General features: G+C 40.3%; 1 long non-coding RNA gene across 1 annotated transcript in view; it reads left to right on the forward strand.

Annotated features, from left to right (window-relative positions):
* The first annotated feature begins 4,741 nt into the window (after positions 1-4,741).
* Positions 4,742-23,597, forward strand: part of LOC125696446 (uncharacterized) — a 108,795-nt gene continuing 89,939 nt past the window's right edge. The window contains exon 1 of the long non-coding RNA XR_007378346.1: positions 4,742-4,786. This is a non-coding gene — a long non-coding RNA (uncharacterized LOC125696446). The remainder of the gene's footprint in view (positions 4,787-23,597) is intronic.

Here is a 23,597-nt window from a genome sequence, read left to right on the forward strand (position 1 = left end):
CATTTACCTGGATGGAACAAACCCCAAGGGGTGTTGAGTTTTGAAATACAGAAGTCTTTCCTTAGATTCCTACACTTATATCTGGGACAATGAGGAAGAACAGTGGTAAAATTTCTCTGCCTATGCAAGTTCCCTGTCTCTGGGAGCTGCAAGGAGTCAAATTTTGGTTTAGGTTGGGAGGAGTTTTTTTCTTTTTTTTCTTCCTCCTTTTTAAATGTAGTTCAGCCAGCCGTTTGGAAGATGAAGATAAGATAGCACTGAGGTTGTCTGCAGACCCAAGTCAGGAGGACTTATAGGCCTCTCTCTCTGCTCACAACGAAGTGTTGCAGTGTGCACCTCTTGGGATCCATGATGAAGGCATGTATTTGATTCCAGTTTCAGTGCTTTTCTCTTGGTTTCTGAGGCTGTATTCTTGCTAAGGAAGCAGGAAGATGTTTCGGTAGTATTAGAATGAGCCATCAGTGTTGGAACTAACACCTTTGCTGTGAGCTGGGCAAGAGCGCTTCAGAAATGGCACGTGGTTGTTGTTAAGTGCAGTGAAAAGCAGCAGTGTCTTCTAAAAAAAATTAACTTCCAGGATTTCCTGTGGAGCTGACTATTTTCTTGATCTTCATGTAAGTGCTCAGTATTAGTGTTCATAAAAAGATTTTAGTGCTAATCCTCCTGTAGGTTCCTTTGAAATACAATGTTAACTTTTTTTCTTTACTCCCATAAAAGTTGTTAATGTGCCTCCTACGCTTCTTTCAGCGAACACACAGTCTCTGATTTATTAATGCACAACGTGTCCTAGAAATCAGTTTAACTGATTCCCATCCATCATTCAGCACCACTTCTATTATTTTGCAGAGCGGATGTCTTTGAAGCCTATTTTGTATATGCAGGATGATAGTTCTGTCTAACTTCTTTGAAAAAGAGATAGAACTCACCAGTTTTATTATTTATGATTGAAGGGTGCATTGGTAAGAGCAGAGCCAGAAATCTACTTTCCACAAAAACGCTGAATGCTGTTTTTTAGAAGCTGCCTTTCATTTACACTTCTTAAGTTTTAGGAAATAAATTTAATGATCAAGAAAGGACTGGCAACACCAGTTAAAACAATGTTTAAGGCCAGGTCTGTGCACAAAAGCAAGGTCTGTAATCATACACTGTGCTTTACAAATTAATCTAAACTGAAATGTTATTTCTTGGAGGCCTGGAGCAAAGCTGATACTTATCCCAGGAATCCTTCCGTTCTGCCATGTCATGTCTGTCCAATGCTCCCAGCTGCCTGTCTTGAGGCACTGATCTCTGCTGAATACAAAATGCATTGATTGTCACTTCTGCTCTGTGACATTATTGAAGCCTATGTAGAAGGATGTAGAGCTACTATTTGTTATGCTACGTCAGCCATAACATAGTGCCTGTACCAAAACAATCTCATGGTCTCTGATGTTCAAAAGCAAGCAATGTCAGGGGAACAAAGACAAGCCTATTACTTGAGGACTTGTTTCATTTGGAACCTCCCCTAGCTAAATACTCCCTGACCTACATCTGGAGCTTGACTGCAATTAGGAAATAACTATGTCTGCTGTGTTGAGCAAATCAGGAGAGAAGCTCTCAAAACAAGTCAGCAGTGGGTTATGCCTAAGCTAGAGATACTTAAAGCAGAATCCAGCAGTTAACACTCAAACAAAGAAAGTGAGAGACATGATAACTTTCTGGTGCTTAATCCTACACCCTGCTCAGAAAGCTGACTGAAAACAGTTCCCTTAAAGCAGACCTCTGTGGGTTTGCTGATGGAGAAGCTGAGTTACCAGACTGATCCATAATCAGCAGTATTATGCACTGAGATGGTTGGGATGGCCATGCTAGAGTCAGGCAGTCTCTCATCGTTAAGTAGGAGTTTGCAAAGCCTCAGATTACAGTCTGAGTAGGAATTAACTCTGTTTTTCACAGGGATTAAATCTCAGTGAGACTCCACTAGCAGGACTCCTTTTTGCTCTCTCACAGTGAGGTGGTGTCCACAGCTCTGTATCTTTTCCCAGATCTTGTGGTGTTGATGTGTTTATAACAAGCAGCAGCACTGAAGTTAGCTAAGAGGCAGGTAGCGTGTTGGCACTGAGGAGAACTTCAGCAAGCAGTTCGTGGCCATCCCACACAATTGACACATTGCTGTGGTATTCAGTTTGCTCTGTATAAACTGTTAAACAATGAGTTAGGATTGCCAGCAAGCATTGTCAGTTTGGGAGTATGAAAATGTGTGCATCAGCATCTCTAAAATAACAGAAGAAGTAGAAGCTTTGAGTCTGGAAAAGATTTGCAGATAGGCAGCACCCACTTGCTTTAATCGAGACTGCAAGAGAAGAGCTGAAGGTGACCTGTAAGGGTATAAAAGCTGATGTGTGTAATAGCAGAACAGGGATTAAAAGACCTGAGGAAGGGAGCTGACTATCAATGCTTGCTAGTGAGAAGAGGAAGCTGCAGCTTTTGGATGAGTAGAGACCTCTTCACTATTCAGTAAGAACCCGTACTGATTGAATGCAGTTTCCTCCTTTCTGGCTAAACAAAGACAGATGGAATATTACAATGAACTTCAGCCTTTTACTGCTTTAGTCAGTACAAAATTAGAGGGAACAGGTCAGCCTTGTGAATGCAGAGGAAATAGTTCAGAGGTGCAGCATATGAACAGCGTAAGAACAACAGCATCTCTTTTTTCATAAGCTATATTATTCCTGTTTAGAAGCAGATTCTGGGCTTCGTGAAGCCCCAGAGGGTGTCTGTTGTGAACTCTGGAACAGGTAGATGAATGGTGGCTGAATTTAACTAATATTTAGCATAAAGAAGCCTTCATTAACTGATGAACTGAAGAAGAACAAAGAGAAATCGAGGTTGAATAACCCCGCTTCTCCTCTGAAAGGGAGAGCAATGACATGGAAATCAAATGACACACTCCTTACATGGGAATAAATTTCAGGCCAATGTGCTGAACAAAGATATCAGTGCTTGATTTGTTTTCCAGGTTGTACCTGTGCTGGCAAACTTCATTTCTGACAAGCTATTGGTAGTTGCTGGTGCTAGGATTCATGGGTGGTTTATGCCAAAGGGTGAGTCCCACTCTTGGCATTTGAGGTCTGTGCTCTGCATGCAATGTAGTTGTCAACATTTGGGCTCATGACCTTATTCTGAGTGACACATCCTATCCTATGCCCTGGAAAACCCATATGTGCACAATCCACTGTTGAACAGAGTTCATAGAGAGGACATACTATTCATATAAAACTTGTTTTGAAATCTTTGGTCTTTGCCCTTTACCTATTTATTTGTAAGTTTATTTACAAGTCTGTACTCTGTGTCCATTTGTGTTTTGTTGATAAGTGACAAAACCAGATCTCAGTGCTCACACTTGTTTACTTCTAGTAGATGGTGTGATATAGGTGCTAGGAGAGGTGAATCTATTGTAAAACAAAGCAAAAATATATTTCATTCAAAAATGAGCTTAGATAATTCTTCCAGTGATTAAAACTCCTTTGCATTGCATCCAAATATGAAATCAGGTAATAGTGCAATGTGTCCTAATCAAAGTCAGGGGTCACTTAATTAGATGATCTCTTCATTTGACACAAATAGTATGTGGCCAGATAGTAGGGGACAGACAATTGCTGCAAATAAAAAAAATACAACCGAAACCAACTTCCACCTAAACCAGCCTTTAAAAGCCAAGTCATTGGAAAGATGAATCCTGATGTACTTAGTCTGAGATTAAAGGCACCAGGCCAGAGTAGATAGAATATGCCATGACTGATGAACTGCAGCTAGTCAGCTCCAAGTGTAAACAGTCATATAAGGGACAAGGTGGGAGAACTGCATGCAGAGGATTGGCTAGTACTTCAGGTTGCTATGTAAACTTGAGTGGCAGAGAAGAACTAGGACAGGTTTTACTCTTATGACAGCAGTGTGAGTCATGCCATGAGTTTTTCCTGGTAAATAGTTTCAAAGGCTGAATGTGAAATTTGAATGCAAGTGGTTATTATTCCATTAAAAATAAAGATGTACTGCATCTGGCTTCACTGCGTATCCAGGCAATTTTAACATTTTTCCAGATCAAAACTGCACCAAGAAAACTTGTGCGAGAAACTTGCACTTACTCAGGAAAGAAACATTATTTGCCACTAGATGCTGAGCTGAATGTACAGATGCTGCTGCTTCGCCACATGTGAAGTTCTTCTGTGTTTTATAGTTGTCTGATTTTTTTTTTCATGTGGATGTACTTTTCTTTTGAATGTATTTTCTCCATTTCTAAAGAAAGATCAACAAGTATGTGGCACACTGACATATCAGCAGTTATACAGGACAATTTTCCATGAGAAGGATGCTAATTAAATTTGAATCAAAATGCATTTGAAATTGCGCTTGCCTTCTGGTGATATGTAACAAAAGTTAATAGCCTATGACAAGTGGGACACGTGTATGAAGTTTAGTCTTTTGTGGTGTGGCACTCAGGAAAATACTCCTCAAATTCATGTTGTGGAATTTCACAGTGCAGTGGTTAATAAGTTTTTCTCTATTTCATTCCCCAGAGATAGAGTATACCCTTGGAGAAGAAATGTTGAATCACAGTCTGAACCAGTGATTGAACACCTGGTGGGAAGGCAGGGACAACCCAGGGGAGCTCAGGTGCAAGCAATGAACCTGAGTGATTGAGAGGGCTGGAGCCAGGATCCACCCTTTCTAACACCTCAGTTAAGGGTTGGTGGTGGAGGTGAGGGTATCTTGCTGGAGATCCCTGCTTATCTGAGGTCTTCTGAAGGTAAGCAGCTTCTTTTCTTTATTTTTGTGGCCATTGTGTTTGGACAAATCCTCGCTTGTTGCAGCCTGGGATCTTGCTGCTCTGCTGTCACATCTGTGCTTTCCATTGTGTTACAGCCCTAAATTGTGCTCTTAGTCTATGGTAGTTCTATGGGCTCCTTCCAGATCTTATTTAAAAGCAAATGGAAAATGGGAGAAGTAGATATGGGAGACAGTAAGCTAAGGTTACAGAACATCCAGCTTCCAGGAGAGGTGTGCAATACAAAGGTGTTGACTGGTTTTCTCACTTAAGTCTTCTTTATCTTCAGGAGGGATTTGGTTTGTTGTTTATCTATCAAAGGATGGTGGCAGGAGGAAACTTCTTAAGTACTTGAATTTAAGAAGCTCCAAGTACACTCACCTTCTAGGGGTTTGCTGTTTACTGGTGTGGATACCTTTTCCCTTCTTAGTTTCTTGTCCCAAGGAACTCCCTGGTGTAGCCTCCAGCTGCTCTAGAAAACTCAGTGCACAGCTGTAGTTGTGGATTCCAAATTCAGTGACCAAACTTACGAGGTTTTCTTCTTGGGTTAGAGCCACGCTTTTCAAGCACGTGTGTGCAACTTCATCAGATCTGTTTTGTTTTCAGCTGATTATGATTATGTTTGTATATGAAGCCCTATTGCAGGATAAATGCAGAAGTAACACAAAATGAAGTTGTATCAAAGCAAAAGAAAAAGTTTGGACTTCACAGTGTCAGCAATGTGTATTGCCTCCTTTGCGTTCCTTGATAGGCAACAGAAGTTCAGGGTTTCTGCTTTTGCTGTGCTGTTTGTTACAAGGCTATGCTGCCGAAAGAGAACTGTGGCTTCTTTCTCCTGTTTCCATTTCTTTTTCTTCTGTTTGTGGAACTTCTCTTTGTGAATGTAGTTCATCAGCTGGATGTATATGAAGAGATGCAGCTTTGACAGCTAGAAATATATGGTTCTTCAAGCACAGCTGTTGAGAGGAGAATGCCATTTGTGATTGACAGCTTATTACTTGGCTGTGGAGTAGCTTTTGATTAGTTTTAGTGTAATGTAGACGTTCTCCAGGTAAGAGGAAGTTCATGTAGAATTGGGATAAATGTTCTTAATAGGCTTTTTCATTTGATGAAGCAATAATAATAAACTTGCAATTATTGTGTATTTATTTCTAGACAAGTCAATAATTTGCTTCCAAAGTGACTCAGTTATGTTTGGCCACTCATAATGAAAAGCTTTATTCTGATAAATTTACAGCACATGTCTTTTAATCTCTCATTGAAGACTGAAGTATAATGCCTAATGTGGTTCTTCCTTGTTATGTTTTGCTAAAAAAGTACTTGTCTTTGTAGTTCTGAAATGGATTAAATTAAACTTCACAGTACTGCTGTGAAGAGAGGAGGTAGGAAGTGCCCAGGATCATTGAATCATCACTGGAAAGCAGTTTAGCTCTTCATAAACACTCCGGTAATCTCAGTGTACTAACCTGTGGGCAGAACATAAAGAAAATGATATAAAATCCAATTTAACTTCAGGCTCTTTCATTTCATAAACAAGAAGAATTTGTGGATCTGCATAGATGCAATAGAATAAAACATGTAATGCAAGCCCTTTTTTGTGGATTTAGTTTAACCAATTTCAGCCATGTGCCCAGTCACCTGAGGGGGATGCTCCAAGAACTACTGAAGTCACAAACCTCTTAACTAATTTTGTTGATGCTAATTTAAATTCTTGTAATAAATTTCCACTAGAAAAAGGTCAGAGGGAAATGAGAAATACTGGTACTTAATGCTCAGGAGATACAGAACTAGTCTGATTTGCTGGGGAGCTTGTGCCTTTTAAAATTCCACACTTATGAGCAGTCCTATGAATGTTTTGGTCAGTTGCTGCCATTTAATGAAATCTTCTGAATTCATGGCATCCTTAAGAACCCCGTGGAGCATCTAGTTGATGACAGGACTTGGACCAAATGATTTGGTGTCTCTGGGTGATGGATGACTGAGAAGTCTGCTTTATAAAAGCTCTGTGACTTCAAGGCTGTACGCACACAACTTAGTTGTCATACCAGCGCTTCTGTATCTGAATGTGCTGGAGCAAGATGCCCTCGGATGGAGATGGAAAGCCACAAACTTTGTATTAAAACATCCTCATTTGATTGAGGGACTTTGAGGGAGTAATTCATTACTAATTACCAATTTGATTTGGTAATTAGTAATGAAAACCATGCTTGTGACCTACCGTTAACACTAGAAGGAAAGTTTTTGGAAGCCAGGTGTGATGAAGGTCTACAGCTTGATTCACTTGCTTACATGTCCACAAATGACCTTATTTTAAATGACTTAAGATATCCAATCTGACCTTCAGCTGCTGCTCCAGATCTGCCATGTGACTGTCTCTGATACTGTAGAGAATCTCAAAGGCTTTTAACTGACCCACACTCCTTGAAGAGTAAGGTGGGAAAGTCTGCTTGTTGCCAATGCAAAGATGTTATCATGATTGCTCTTTCTTAAAAGCTTTGCTGTGGAAGAACAGCTTTAGTTAAAAGCTCAGTTTGGTGGGGCTTCTATTTATAGAGGTCACCTGGAAGATAGCAAGTATCAGCAGTACTCAATCCTTGGCTAGACTAGGTGTTCTTCAGTACTGAGCTAGGATGTGCTAGGTCCTTCATTTATTTATTTATTTCTGACCACTTGTGCTCTCTAGACAACTGTTATATTTGGATAGGTCTCAGGTTGAAGATCACTGCAGTCATTCACTCTTCCGATCATCCTGGACATCAGATTCGTGTGAAAATGAAATTGGCTTGTCATGCTCATTTCTGAATAGAAACATTTTGCATGCCTCTTATGTCTATAACTGGGCTTTGTGTCAGATACTTTGAATGCTCAAGATTTTATTCTTTAGCTGTGGCAGAGTACATCATTGATTTATCTGTCTTGAGTGTTTGAAACTGCAAGGAAGAGCAATTTTCACAATATGAGTGAGAAACCTGCAGAATTACATATGGTGACTAGCAAGTAGAGGTTAAGGTAACTTGGTCTTTTTAATTTAAAAATGTAATGTGAGATAATAAGTTGAAGGAAACACTGTATGGTTGTACATGACACTGGAATAGGGGACTTGCACTCAGTGTTGTTACAGGAACTTGCCACAAGCAAATTTTACTGGCTCGTTAAAAACTGCCTTATTAAGAGCATGGTGAAAAATGGATATTTAAGATTATTTTTTGAGTACAGAAATAATTTACTTTTAATGAAAACTTTATTTCTTGACCATCTTAAGCTATACATCTTAAACCCTGTTTTACTTGCTCTGTTACTACCAGAAATGCAGTGTGGTGAAACATGAAGTACTCTTAAAAAAATAAAATAAAAAATCACAAACATTACTGGAGTCTTCTATGGGCACTTGATGTTGAAACATCTTTACTAGCAGTTTATAGTCACTTAAAATGTCATTGTCCTATAAGGTCAATTGCTTTTGCAACTTCACTAATGGGAGTTACATTGCCTGCCCTGTATTGCATGAAATCTTTGTATACTCATTTAGAGTCATATGCTTCTTCCATTTCAAATACTCTTACATATGTTATAGGAACTAGAACTTTTTAAGCAGGCTTTTTAAAATCTGATGTAACTTTTTGTACAGTCAATGAATATACAGATGATATAGTATATCCAGGAGCTTGGCTGAAGTAGTTATTATACTGGAGTAGGAAAGAAGGATGCTCACCCTACCCTGGGCTCACATGAGAAACTCCAGTGGAGTGGATCTCCAGAAGAGAACCTTCCCACCTGCAGTCAGCTCTTAAATGGGTCTAGGAGAGGTGCAGCCAGGCTCCACCCCTTCCAGCAGCACAGCTGAATGGCCTTCCCCTGTGCTCCTGTGGCTCAGTGCTCGCCTCAGGTGATGAATGAGAGTTTCAGGCTATGATTCAGCAGCCCCATACTCTTTTAAATCATATTTGCCTTCCCCTCGTTTATTTCCGGAGCTGTTAAAGGCACATAAATGAAAATGCTTTTGTAATATAATTGATGTCTGCCTATAACGCTGATCTTGTCATACTCAACTTTTACCTCTGTTCTTATATCACTCTACTTTTTTAGCAGAGTTGAAGAGGATAGTGTCTGCTCTTGATAGCTCGGGTACAAATAAGGATCTATGGAGAGTCCTAAATGAAATCATTTATCTGCTCTAAAACTATACTGCGAGGACTGTTATGCTTTCAGCAGAGATTTGTAGGGGAGGAGAAGAGATCAGAATGAAAAACTGAAGTGATGAGTCATATGACATACTTGCATACAAGCATCAATAAATAGACTTTTCAGGGGCATTTGCTGGTATGTACTCCTCCTGAGTGTGAGTACAGAGGTATGCTGTCTGCCAGTGCCCATTGGGTGGTTCAACATGCAGCTACACACACTAGCTTAACAGAATGCACAAAATGTAATTCCTGGAGGCATAAATACATGTACTGAGAATATAATTCCTTAGGAGCAAGCAAACTGATTGTTTGACTCAAATTGTTTCTTAATTGAAACACAAAACAGCTCCTCTTTAATCTTCAGACTACTTGAAATCATGTCTAGTAGGGAATATATAATGTCAATATATGAACTGCATCTTTGAGGAATGATGTCTCTACTTTTTTTTCCAGTAACAGATGCCGTTTGGATTAACAAATAGGGATTCTTTTCACAGCAGCAATATCTGATGAGGTTATCAAATTCTGTGAAATTAAAGAGAATGTGACAGTGACATCAATCAGATGTTATTGCTGCACATACAAATTCATTTGCTAGCCCAAGTGGTAGTTCATTTTTGTACAGATGGGAAATTCCTTTCAAGATTTGCTAGTAGCTCAGCAGCGTTTGAGTGGATTTGTGTACATAAATGACTTATATGGGTGGCAGTACAAAGGCATACAAATCTGGAACTGTTTGCTCCTGATCTGAGGCTTTCTATCATCAGAGCTTTGTCTTTTTGGGCTGTGTTAGGCATGAGGTGCATAATATCAAGTTGAAACTTGCCTTGGTAGATTCACAGATCATAGAATCACAAGGTTGGAAATGACCTGTAAGATCATCTAATCCAACCGTCTTCTCATTACGCTGCTACCACAAGCACTAAACCACATCTCGCAGCTCCTCATCCAGATGCCTCTTGAACACTGCCAGGGACAGTGACTCCACCACCTCCCTGGGCAGCCATTCCAGTGCCTGACCACTGTTTTTCCTCACATCCAACCTAAACATCCTCTGGTACAACTTGCGGCCATTTCTGCGGGTCCTGTTCATTGCCTGGGAGAAGAGGCCAAACCCCTCCTCGCCACAGCCTCCCTTCAGGAGGTTGTAGAGTGCGATGAGGTCTCCCCTGAGCCTCCTCTTCTCCAGACTAAACAATCCCAGCTCCCTCAGCCTCTCCTCATAAGACTTGTGCTCCAGACCCCTCACCAGTTTCATTGCCCTTCTCTGGACACGCTCCAGGGCCTCAACATCTTTCCTGTAGTGAGGGGCCCAAAACTGAACACAGTGATGTTTCACCCATGTTTTTGTTAAATTCCATGTAGGTCTGCAGTATCAAATTTCAGTCTTGATTAAACCTACATCAGATTATAGTTTGGAGCTGCAGTTTTCACTTTCATTTTATAATGGAGTAGGTATCAAGTTTAAAACATTGCCTTATGTCCCTAACGGTTAGGGGGTGTTCAACACTAGACTTCTGTTGTAACCTTGCCTTTATAGTTTTAAATGGTAATTGCACTAGTGGCTATTTTATACACTCAAGTGGAAGTGCTCTATATGTGTATAATACCTGGGCTTAACAGTTGTCTTTGTTCAGTGCCGTATCAGGCATAGCAACAGCTCCTGCAAGTCAAAAGCTTTTACCTTGTGAATACCCTCCTTGCCTCTCTTAGTTGACCTTCTCTTAGCAAAGAGGTTCCCAGCAGGACTCAAATATCCTGCATGCGTTTCTCATTTTGTAGTGGAGCATTGCAACTGCAATGTCCTCTCGTGCTTTGAGGCTTTGAAGAGCTCCACTTCCTTATGGCTGCTTTTAGATTAAAAAATAAAATGTGATCGGAACAACAACAAAAAGCCAGCAGACTCTCCAGCTTTGCATTAGCACTCCATGTATTGCATTCATTTTCTGGGCTGTGGTTGCACTAATTTCACAGTGCTTTCCAATATTTAGTAGGTCTTAATCAAAAGAATCTTGGTCTTTTCTGTGTCTAGCTGTTCTGGATTTAGAACAGTCTAGAAATTAAATAATGTTCTGATCTTTCCTTAATGGCAAATGAGAGAAGACTACTCATCTGTGTGAGCGTGGCCAAACTGTGGCCCTGATTTTAATCTGTGGAGGGAACATACTTCCATCCATGCTGTTATTGGGCCATGAGAAATCAGTTCATTCTGACCAGATTTTAGGAGAAAAAAAGAAAAGGAAATATCTTGACCATTGCTGTTTTTTTTTTTTTTGTTTTTTTGTTTTTTTTTTCTTAAAGCACCCTGTGAAGAAAAAGCACAAATTCTGTTCATTTATGGAATCAGGGGCATCTCAATATGTTTTTGTACTTGTTAATGAAATGGGATGGCTGCTTGGATATTCAGAAATTGTGGTTGAAAGAAACTCTAAGAAACGTGTGTGTGTGTGTGTATGTGCATATAGAATTGATTCACGTCAGTACAAAAGACTGTAAGAAAAATGCTATTCCAATCTCTTTACAACCTCCATTCAGTGGTACTGGCTTTGAAAGGTACAGTCCACCCCTACTTTGCTCACATGTGTACACTACTTCTATTTTAAAGTGTGCTGTGAATAAAAGCAACCAGTGGGTAGGATTCATCTTCTTAGAACTGAGTTTCCTTTATAGTCAATAGAGATCAGATCAGGACAGTCAATAGATTCTGGAGTGCAATTCCTGCTATCTTAAAGCAATGCTTAAATAGGTCAGATTAATTGTGCCTGAAGTTTATTTCTTTGCACTGATTACGGAGGGAGAGTAGATGGTTGTGTTACAGTCATCAGCTGTGAAGCTCAGTGATGTGCTTCCCACCTGCGGTGTCAGTGCAGAGTGGTTCCTGCAGCAAGGTCCCTCCCACCTACTGGCCTCCAGGTCTTCGTTTCTGGGGTTCTGCTTTCTTGCACACAAGTGTGTTTTTTCCCTTGACACTGGAGTTCATAGATATGAAAACATAGTCTCCAGGTGTTTTAGAGAGTGGTTCTTGTGCTGACAGGCGGAATTAAAACACTTGAATTGACATAATCTATAGGAGAAAAGTGGAGGTGCTGCAGGAGGCTGCTGTTAAATGTCTTCGTTATTACAACTAGAGCAAGGTAGTTCTGTTTTGAGTAGGGTTGGATTATGCAATCTCCAAAGGTCTCTTCCAGTCTGGTTAATTCTATGACTCTTCAGCCAAGCAGTCATGATTAGTAGTGGCAGGTTAGAAGTTGGGCAATCTCTCATTAGACAACTCTCCAGGTCATAAAATAACAGTCAGTATTGGGGCTGTACCTTGCTACCTGACCTACTGCTGGGGCTGGGTGAGGAGAGCTGCCTAGCTTTTCTCCATGAAATAAGATGGATCTTCTGTAGATATTCAGCAGAGTATTGCTTGGCTTTTTATTTCTTCTCCTTTCCTTCCTCTACAAAGAATAAATATATAGAATAAAGTGAAAGAGGATATTTTTCTGTTCTGCTAAGGAAATTTTATAAGACTTGGCATGAGTATCCTGGGAGTCTGAGCTAAAGATGGTGAACATATGGGAAAGCCCAGGAGAAAGCACGGAGTTTTAGTTTTCAAACCTTACTCTTGGATTGCTACAGTAATGGAATGAAAGGACATTAAATGAGCTGAGGTTATTAAACCCTAAAGGTTATAGAGTCCTACTGGGGACCACATTCAAGATGTAATTAAACCAAGTCCAGATATTTTAATTTCCAGCTGGAGATTTACACAACATAAGCTGATTTTTTTTTTTTTTTTTTTCCAGTTCTGAACTTTATTGAAAATAGGCTTGTTAATTTGCTTATTTCTTTTTAGTAGTAACTGAACAGACATTGTTTAGGCCCACTTGGCTCTAGTAAAACAGTAGGTACCAGTATCAAAGAGTCATGGTTCAAATCAGAGCACGTATCTGGGAAGGCAGATGCTTGCATTCTGCTATTAAAGTCTCACTCCCCCAAAACTATGTAGTCTACAAACGGTTATCCATTCTGATCCTCCAAGGCTCTGCCTGTCTGTTGTTCCAGATGGTCCATTGCTCTCCATTACAGTGCGAGAGACAACAGTGGTCCTAGAACTGTTAATTCTGCTTATTAGAAATACAGGCTTAAACTTATTAATGAGATTGTTTCCATCTAAAACATTCCAATTTCTTTGTAATGTGAGCTTAAATGATTTTAACTCTTCAAGAACATGTTTGTTTGTTTTTTTTTTTTTTTGTAAGGAAAAAAAAAAAAGAACAAAAGTTCACTAAACATGAATGCCACTGAAAAAAATCCCTGAAGCAAACCAAAATCCAAAACCAAGGATGTGCCTTCATGGATTTGACTTGACTTCCTAGCGTTGGGTTGGCTCAGCTTTGGAGTAGTCCCTTCTCTCCTTCTGTCTGACTAGCTGCTCTTCTCTGAAGGAGTCAGAGATTGGCTCTGCCTTTTTTTTCCTCAGGGAAAGCTGCCATGAGAGTTCAGGTGCCTTGTGCTGCAGTTTGCAGGTCTGTGTGAGAAAGCTGACTCTTGAGACGACCTGGGTGAAAAAGAAGACATCACTCCCTCTACCCCACACCAATTTATTTCTTGGACTAATTCTGTGACCTTTTTGGACATTGTGACTCCCAGGAAGTTTCTGTGTGAAGCATGTTTGGAGTGTGTCCTGTGGCTGCCTCAGAGCTGGGTGTTCCTCCTCCTGGTGAATGATCCCCATTTACAGAGAGCAGTGGAAAGTAATTTGAGAGGGCAAGAAGCTAGATGTCTGCCTTGGTGACTTGTGCACGCTGACTGGGGTTTGAGTGACCTGGGATGATCAGACACTGTGGCAGGGTACATCTGGGGGTTGTAAAAAGGTGTGGATTAGAATTCGCAAGGTCAGGGGAGACTCAGTCCTAAACCTTTCACCTTGTTTGCCTTGACTGTTGGAAGCAATGAATGCTTAAGTTTTAAATTCAGAAAAAAAACTGCAGCAAGCCAAATCGCCTTAGTAGAACTTACTACTTGCTTATAATTCTGTCTGCTACATCAGTGAAGACATGAGTTAAGAGCAATTGTAGGGCAAGGAGGAAGGTAAGGAAAACATGGTTTTTAAGGCTGTCTTAATATTCAGTCATTGGATAAACAAGGTTGCTAAGTTTGTTTCTACAGCTAGAGTAGGGAAAACCTGTGAAGAGTTGCTCTCCTGCTGGAAAGTGTATTTGGAAGTGCAAGCGCTCTGCCCAAGAGACTGCAGGCAGCAGGTTGGAGTAAAAGCTGCTTCAAGGACAGAATCCAGTGAGAATGGTTTGTATGCAGGTGGAGGAGAATGTGAACCTTTCACCCTGCTCTCCTATTTTGTTTTTGTTTTTTGTTTTTGTTTCCCTAATCTGATAGGGCTGCATAGGGCTGGGCTTCTTAGAAGAGTAACTATATTAAAGATAGCAGTTATTGGAAAGGTCAGTTTAGGATACCTTCCTTTTGGTAAACAGGCAAAAAAATAGATGTGTGAGTTTTGCACTTGAATCTCGACAAGCAGGAGGCATGTGGTAATGTGTGAGAAGAGCCTCAATGTGCGGAGTGGCCCAGAGAGACCGGCTCAGTAGCGGATCTGGATGTGGGAGTCAGCCAACGCTCCCACATTAATTAATGAGGTGAGGAGAGATAGAATTGCATCTTCTCCAAGCTTGTTCTCCTCAGAAGATTTATCTGGAAAAGCTTCTGTGTTGATTTAATGGAGATGTGCACGCCATAAAGTGTTTGTATAGTTCTGGGCCATTTGGATGCATGTCCCAAAAGCAGAGTAGGGCAAGTGATTATAGGCTTCTCCCCTGCTGATTGATTTATTTGCTTATCTTATTTTTCACTGAGCAAAGGTGCCCTGTGTGTGAGCTGGTTATTTCCCTGTCCTTCTGGGGCACAGTGCCCATCCCTGCCTGTTCCCTGCATGAGTGTTTCCTGAGGGAAAACTGAATGAGGAGCGCGGAGTGAAGAACCTGTTTCCCCCAGGAGAGCAGCTCAGGGATTTGTCTTGGAACAGAACAGTGACTGAATTTATTCCTTATCCAAAATGTTTCATTAATGCTGCCAGCTTGCCAATGCATTTAAAAAAAAAAAAAAAAAAAAAAAAAAAAGGGGGGGAAGTACGTGTGTGGGGAGGTGGATGGAAAAGGTGATGCAGCAGCCTGTACAACCCATGCAAAAGGGACAAAGTGAATGTGCTGTAGGCAAGGCAAGCTATTCTGGGTGAGGTTGAAATGGAGAGGGGAGCAGGTCACAGGCACAAGCTCAAGAAGGTCAGCTTTGAAAGGCACTCCAATGGATTTTCTCTGTGTTAGGGAGAGGCAGTTGCTAATTATGCCTCTGCTGAAGTTGGATTTTGTGCTACTGCAAGCTGCAGTAAAAAAGATGCAACGTCCTCTGCAAAATGTCAGCTGAGCACAGAACTGGGTTTGCAGGGATTGCAGGGGTAGATCAGTCTATTGGCCTGTGAGCTAAAATGAGCAGGAAGTGTGTCACAGGGAACAGCTGATGCCCCATGGCAGCTGATGGCTCTGTTCTATGTGATCATGGCTCTCTGCTGTGTGGTGAGTATTACTGGCAACGCAGGTAGAAGACAAACAGGACACAGAGTCATTTGCTTCTTTATTAGTGCAAGCTTGATATTGCACTGATATAGTGCAAGCTATGCACTTGTTCACTCTTTCACTCGTGTGTGTGCTTTGTCAGCTGCAGTTATGGCAGGGAGTAAGGAGTCTCTGTCCCATGTGAGTTGTTGCTAGAGGCCAGCCAAAGATGCCTTCCTGTTCTGGGCTGTGGGAAGCATGGCCTTTGTACGCAAAGATGCCATCTTGTGATCTTCTGAAAGGGCAGGGAAAATACAGGCTGCCCTCATTTAGGGCAAGAAGGGGAAGGGAAACTGTAGAAGAGAACTCTCCTTTATAAAAGATGTTAACCAGCTGCTAGTGTGGAGGCTGCATGCCAATAATAGTTTAGGATGCTGTAATGTCCAGAACTGAGCAGTTAAATGCAGAAGTACACAAATGCAAGACAGACCCAAATAGTCAAATGCATGGAAATAAACAACTAAGAAATTTCTGTAGCTTTAGCTTAAAAAAAAAAAAAACAAAAACAACAAAACAAAAAAAAAACCAAACATTCCTAGTTTCACCTAAAATCTTCCAAAGCAGGCAACCCCTTCAGGTCTCAGGTGTTTCTGAAAATTACTGGAGCCATAAATATTCTTATACAGCATTCTTAACGATGTCATTATTTCCCTTTTTTTAAAGGGAAAAAATTGTATTGCGTGACTTACGAATGCATTTCCATGCATCAAATTTCACTTGGATTTCTTTTCAATTCAAACTTAAATTGAAATTTCTTTTGTTTTATGGTTCTCCTTCAAGGGATTACTATGATATTCCTAGTTTTGCCTTTGCTATACTGCTGTGATGCCAGATTAATGTGGTTTTGATTGAGGAGAGCCAGTGCTGGAGTTAGAGAGCATCCAAGACTGTGTGTATTTAAAGAAGCCTCCTGCTTGGTGACGTTGTTTGAATAATGGAGAGAAGGTACCACGATGTTTTCTAACAATTGATAGGGACAATGCTGGATAAACTCGAAATATTGTTCAGTCTTTTTGCCTCCCACTCTTGCATGTAAGTTCAAGTGAAAGCTTCAGGTCTGGAACAGATTTCATAGAGTAAACACATTTCCTTGTATTAGAATTTATTTCCTCAGTTTTGCAGAACTAAACTGTGCTACAGTTGAGGTCACTTTAAAACTTGTCACTTAGGCACTTCAAAATCTTTGACAGACCAGTTATAATTAATGCAATGTGCCTAAATCATAAAAAAAAATTTCTCATCTCTTCTATTTGAGTATCTGTTATATATTTAATTTTCTTGAAGTTTCTTCATAAATTTTTAGGTTACCTTACTCTTCTGCTTTATAATAATTGCATCTTCTGAGTTAACTGTGCCCTTTATTTTTCTGCTGGCTGTTTCTTTTAGGCTTGCCATCTGGGACTGGCAGTCCTTAATAGATCCAAGCATTTCACTGAAATTTGAACTGATCTTTTCTTTCCTTTTTCTTTGTCTAAACCAGTTGGTTCAGGGTGCATGGCACACAGTGTGCTTGGCTGAGAATTTCCAGGCAGGGCGAGGATCCTTATTAGGAAAATCCATTCCCTTCAGGGAGAGCTGCCTCCAGACCCTGGGAGCCCTGGAACAACTGCAGCTGTGCCTTGCAGTAATCTGGGAAGCAAGAGAAAGATTAGACTGATTGGGAAATAAATGATATGGTGTTTGTAATGGACAGCTTTTCTGCTGTCTCTGCATATATTGAAAATCTGTGTTATTTGATGTTGCCTCTCCTTTTCCCACCAAATGTTTTGTGGCTTGCTCTGAAGCTCCAGCAGAGTCCTGCTGTGGTACCTGACTTTTAATCTGAAGGTCGAAAGGCTGGGCTCATTCAACAGCAAACTCTATGGTCACCAAAGTGTCGCTGAAGCCATGTCCCAAGATACATCCCGGTAAGGTTTTCCAGAAGTGAAAAGATGACAGTTCTGACAAAAGCCAATGAAGTGGGAATTATCAAAGCAACATCAAAGGGGAGTGAGTTCACTGAAGAAAATAGAAGTTTCCTTCTGGGACTGGGGGGAAGGACAGAAATGAAATGAAGCTTTCTTGTAAATATTATAGAGAAACTCTTTGCAGGCTTGGCTGAAAGATGTTTTCCTAACAGTATAATTAGTCTACGATAATTTTTGAGTCTGCATTACTTTTGAGAGATTGTTTTTCTGGGCAATCAGACCTTTGGAACCTGCATTAACAGAAGTTGTTCTCCTATAGTCCTCTGGATGCAGAAACATGATGTCACCTAGAAAAAGCAACACAGAAATCATAAACTGAATGTGAATTTGCTGAAGAGGATCGTTATGTGCTCCTTAGCTCAGAATTGCGTGATGCCTCCCTACAGGGGAGACTCTGAAGGGGCATTCAAAATGGAGTACTTGATATGCTTCATGTAAAAACCAGTGTCTTAGTGGAAACTGGGCATGGTGTTTTAATATTCATGGTTTTGCTGGGGAGAAGGAAAAAAAAAAAAGAAAAATCCAGGTTGTTGTTTCTAAATGAGTTCTAGCAGTGACCCATACAGTCCACCCTCTTCTTTTACACATGCACACAAGGGATCTCTCACAATAAAGAGTGCTAAGTTTGCATGCTTAAATCTAAAATCCTGCTTAAATAGAGTTTAACTAAGACCTTAACTCTCTTGACGTTAGACCTAATAATTATTAAGCAAAGCAAGTACTGTCTCTTATTAAACAAATGGGTAGAGCTGGAATTAAAACAGATGAGCTCATAGGTGTAAAAGGATTTGTCTGAATATTTTTCCCCCACCTCTCCTAGTCAGTGAGGGGTGGGGAGAATGAAGTATTTTTTATCCATTCAAACCTTTTCTTGCCCATGTCCTTGATTCACCGCAACTCTGTTATACACTATATTATGAACTATTGCTTGTATTGTGGTGGGGTAATAAAAATGAGAGGCCCTATTGGGGGAAGCTACAGTCTGGTTTGGACCAGACTCTATGGTGAAGTGCAGTAAGCAAAGAAGCAGCAGCATCAGGAAGAAACCATGAACAAAGCATGTTTCTGAAGCTTATAGCTTCAGAAGCTATAAGCAGCTTCTCCTTGCTGACAATTAAGGAACTGGGGATAAAATAAGTGATTTTTGAAGGAACTAATGAAACTTGTGAGGTTATACGTTAATGTCCAGTAGATGTGGGCTCCCAGTCACCAAGCTGGCCTCTGTGTTCTGTCATTTTTTCAGAGGTCTGTGGCAGATGTAGGAAAACATTGGGAATTCTGACCTGGGACCTTGGTTGGGCTCTTTAAAGAGGCAGAGGACACTTAGAAAAATTGGTCTGAACTGGGATTTGGAGCAATTAGGTGATCTGAGAAGTTCAGGTTTGGTATTGTGCCGGATAAAGTTATGCACTACCGAGCCTCTCTCTCTTACTTGGTGAAGCAGGACTGAAATCTGCTTGGATTTGTCCAGTTTAGCAGGATTTTAACTGGCACAAAGCACATATAAACTGTGTCTGCACCATTCTCATTATCCCTGACTCATGCTGGATGCAAACAGCAGCTATGTTTACAGTATCCTGTTCTACAGCCATCTCTGGTCTAGCGGGCCAATATCTGCTTGAGACTAACAATGGTGCAGGCCTTCCTGGCCAGTTGGAAAGCCTTAGCATGCAGGTCTGGATGTGAAAATAAGTCTCGTCTGCAAGAATAATTCACCTGCATTGTTCCGAGACCTCATTTTCTATAATGAAGTGAAAACACTGCTAATGAATTTCAATTCACACACATCAGATCTGCTTGAATTTGGTCAAATATGAGACTCAGTAAGAGGCGATTATAGTGTCTCAGTAGCAGGAGTTATGCTCTCTCTGCTGCCCTGTATTATCCAGCATCTGAACTAAGCGTGGTAGAGCCTGTTGCAAAGGTGGAATGTGCTTAGCTTAAAAACTAGGTCAGGGTCTGAGCAGGCAGTGATTTATATCAGGGTTCAGACCATGTGTAACCCATTTCTGTGAAATATTTATATTCCTGAGAAGGATTTTTATCATGGGAGGATTTCCCAGCAGGTTAGGCACATACCAATGTACCTTCATTTTTCATGCTGTGATTTAACTGGGTCTATTCAGGAAATGAGTAATTGCTACACCATTGTGATTTTTTGCTTTCTCTTAGAACTGCAAATTTATCTGTTGCTACAAAGTTCTGCTATGAACCTGGTGAACCAGGAACAAATTGCTTGAGGCTGAAATGGTATGGCTGTATTAGCTGTACCTGTGAATGATTTGGACCACATCTGTTGGCTAGTTAACTTTTCCCATTTGTGGTAATAAAAAAAAATCCAAACAACAAACAAACCACCACAGCAGAATAAAGTATGTAGTTCTTGCAGTGTTTGTAATGCTTGTAAGAATATTTCCAATGGCATCCATAACAGCAACTAGGAATCATTGTATGTTTTCATTGGAGATGTGTATTGAAAAAACTTTTAGAAGAGTATTTTGACTGTGTGATCATTTTCTATCACTTTTATTTTTCTTGGGAGTATTTTCTGCTGATTGTCATCATTCACACAATCATAAGAAAGCCAAAGAATGAAAACTGAGACATGGGCAAGATCCGAGTATGCTATCTGGTGCTGGTATTGCATCACGACGTGAATTGTCATTCTGACCAGCCACAGAGAATGTTGTAGTTTTGTTTTGTCTTCTCAAGCTTATCTACTTTCTGCAATCACCTCAAAAATGCAAGGCTGAGCTATGCCTCTTGATGAGTCTGCTTCATGCAGCTGTTTAAATTACAGTGTCTATCCCCCATCATAGCGCAACGAGTCATTTTTCAGCTTCAGAGTGCTTTCAGACTGTCCACTCTTAGTCCACCTAATGCTTGAGAGACAGTGGTTGAGAAAGGGAGGTTATGGGGCTTGCTTCAGGCCACAGAAGCAGTTGTTGTCTGGGCTAAAATCAGGTTTCTGTACACTTGATTCCCATTCTGGAATTATGAGCCTCCATTTAAAAGCCAGCTAAAGCTTTTATCTACTTATTTCTTTAATTTTTTTTAAAGGGTGAAGGCTATATTTTGTTGCTCCACTGCAGCAACACTAATGCAAGTTCCAATGTGTGGCTGTAACAAATACCTTCTTACAGGCGACAGCTTAGAGTTTCTCATAATGACAGCTCCACACAAATAACACACACAGTAGTTCTGTGTTAGGGCTGTCTGATGGCAACAAAATTCTCAGATCAAAGGTGTGGAGGTAATTAGGAATCTTGCTAATGATTCTGTGCATTTTTGTTTTTTCCTTCTCAATGAAATGAGATTCACATAGATTAATTACTACCTGCTATAAATAAACCCTGAGACTGGCAATCTGCATCGCAGAGGCAGAGGGTAGCTGTCATTTAATATATCACAGCTTTCCATGCACCTGTTCACCCGGTGCTGTTGCCATGGCAACTACACTTTATAAGGGAAGCTCTGCATAATTAGCATGGATCGAGGTCTATATCAATCAGAATAATTTGGAAGAGTATGGAGAGCCCAGAGGAGAAGGCAAAACTGCTTGTCTCAGTAGGGAAGGTATCAGACCTCTGCTGTGTGGTACATAGCAAGGCAGTTATTAGAAAATTCAGCTGTATTACAGATCTAAGGAAGCCAAATTATACAAAACAAAACTTTTGCGTGCGTGTTATGAAACCATGCTAGAATGAGCTTTGAAAAGTGAACAAAATCAGAAAACCAAAACAAAAACCATACTTGCGTAATTAACTTGGAGGCTTTGTTGCAACCTAGTATGTTTCATAGAGTGCACAAGTGTTGTCAGCCTGGGAGCCAGGCAGTGATGGCCAGCAGTGCTGGTAATGTCCAGCTATGCCTTTTACCTTCATTGGTCCTTGTTTTTTGTCAAAACCTGCCAGACACATTTCAAACTGATGCAGATGTGTGACCCATGTTGCCTCCCAATGCAGCACTTTAAGTGTAAAACAACAGTTCTGACTTCAGTTTTATTTTTTCCTTGACTGCTGGTACCAGAAATGCCTCTTTAAAAAACAGGACTTAATGGTTTTATAAAATGCCTATGAAAAACTAGTTGATTTTTTAATTTTTTTTTTAAAGAAAAAAAACTGGGAGAGCTTTGTGTCTGGGTGCATGAGTGTGCATTGAATGATTGTGAGTGAGTCTTCTAACACAGTCTTGGCTTCAAATCTCATCTGGAAGTGACTCAGGTTTAGTGGAGCTGTATCAGTCTCTGCAGCTGTATGTGAAGTGGTGACCTTTAATTCACTGGGGATCCAATTTGAATGCATGTGTTGATAGTGTAGAATCATATTTGTGTTGTCATAAAACTTTGTGATGTGAGTCATCAAAGCATCTTAAAAGAAAAAAGGAATGAGAACTTCAAAATGTGTGCTCTTCTGCATTAGTAATGCTAGAAAATAATTTCAAATACAGTGGGTGTTAGAGGTCATACAATGGCAATGTGACAGTGCAGTATGTGTATTGTCTTGGCTTTTGAAGATGCAGTTACTGAAATCTGTCTAGAGTTGCAGAATTTATAGATTTTATATGACAAATGTTAGAATTTTTGGGTGACACTGGTTTGTGTTACTTCATTACAATATCAGAAGATCATGGCAACTTGTTGCACTGGCCAGATGTGAAAAAAAAAATTGAATTAAAATCACAAATAGGCTTAGTTCACTTAGCATAACATAGCATAGCATTTCAGTCCATCCTTACTTATCCCTAGGATTTTATTCAGCTTGCCGTATTTCTGAGTGCCGCATTAGATGACACACTATAGGAAGCTCCTTTGCTACACCTGAGTAAGAAGTCTAGGAGAAAAGGCGTTCTTGTGCCTCTGCTGCTCCTGGGTTGGGTCCTAGGTGGAGAGGCTGTGTGTGATTATTTTTTTTTTCCTATAGGGATGATAGTGGGAGGATACTTGACAAACAGAAGTGAAGCATTGCATGCCACTGTAACAGAATATGAGAAGATACTCCTCTTAGGTTCTGTGGAGGACAGGGCAGGGATTTGAGCCCTTGATGTCTTGAGGACTCCTTGCATGGCATCACAGCTTCAACAGGCAGAGCCTTGAGCACCCTTCACTTAAGTGGGTGGCTGCAGCACTGGTTTGGAAAAATCAGTCCTGAATCTTCCTAAAGTGAGCCACTGGAAAGGAGAGCTGGGGGAGCAGCCTTAGCTGTGCTCATTCCAGCTTGGCTTTGCACCAGTGCTACTGTGGCCTTCCTGGCCAGGCTCAGAAAAAGAACCTGACATGTGACAATTTCCAGTCAAATAAGCAAGTGAATAAGGAGCTTAATTTCTTCCAGGAAAAGGTTGCAATTGAGTGAAGTTTTCTGACTTGTAACTTTCCAGGGAGATAACTACTATCCACAGAAAATCTTGTTTTTAGGAGCAAATCTAGCTTCAAGTCACTGTTCCAAGTTAAGGAATTTAGCTTTGATAGTAATGATGCAATCAAGTACTTCCATAAATTCAATTCATTTAAAAAAAATATTTTTTTGTGTTCCCAAAAGTACCAGATCTCATAGACTCATAAACATTTGAAATTTTTAGATAAATGAGTTTTTTATTGTTTTTCAATAGGAGAACATTGCATCAAGACAAGGAACTCTTGGTGCAATTCAGTCAATTTTGGAGATGTGTTCTCATTGGAATTATTCCTCATTTCTCTTCTGTGTAGAGGAACACCAGGTCCTTAGGTCCAGTGGTTCAAATCTTTTTATACTTGTAGAGTAATCATGTTGAAGACAAGGGGAAAAACTTGTCCAGAAAAACTTAAGCAGTATGGGGTCCTAAGTTTTAGAAGGTAATCTTTGTACTAAATTAAGATTGAAGAGTGGCATGGACAAGTGGTTAGAATTTCCTAACCGATGTCAAATTATTCTGTGATTTACTAAAATAGCAGACTGGACTTTTCTCGGCATGTCTGCTTCTTTTTTTTTTTTTTTTTTCTTCCAGTGCTCATTTTTTTTTTTATTATAAAATGTCATATATTTGAAATCTACTA

This window comes from Lagopus muta, chromosome 7 (genome assembly GCF_023343835.1).
Source record: "Lagopus muta isolate bLagMut1 chromosome 7, bLagMut1 primary, whole genome shotgun sequence".
In the NCBI taxonomy this organism is placed as follows: Eukaryota; Metazoa; Chordata; class Aves; order Galliformes; family Phasianidae; genus Lagopus; species Lagopus muta.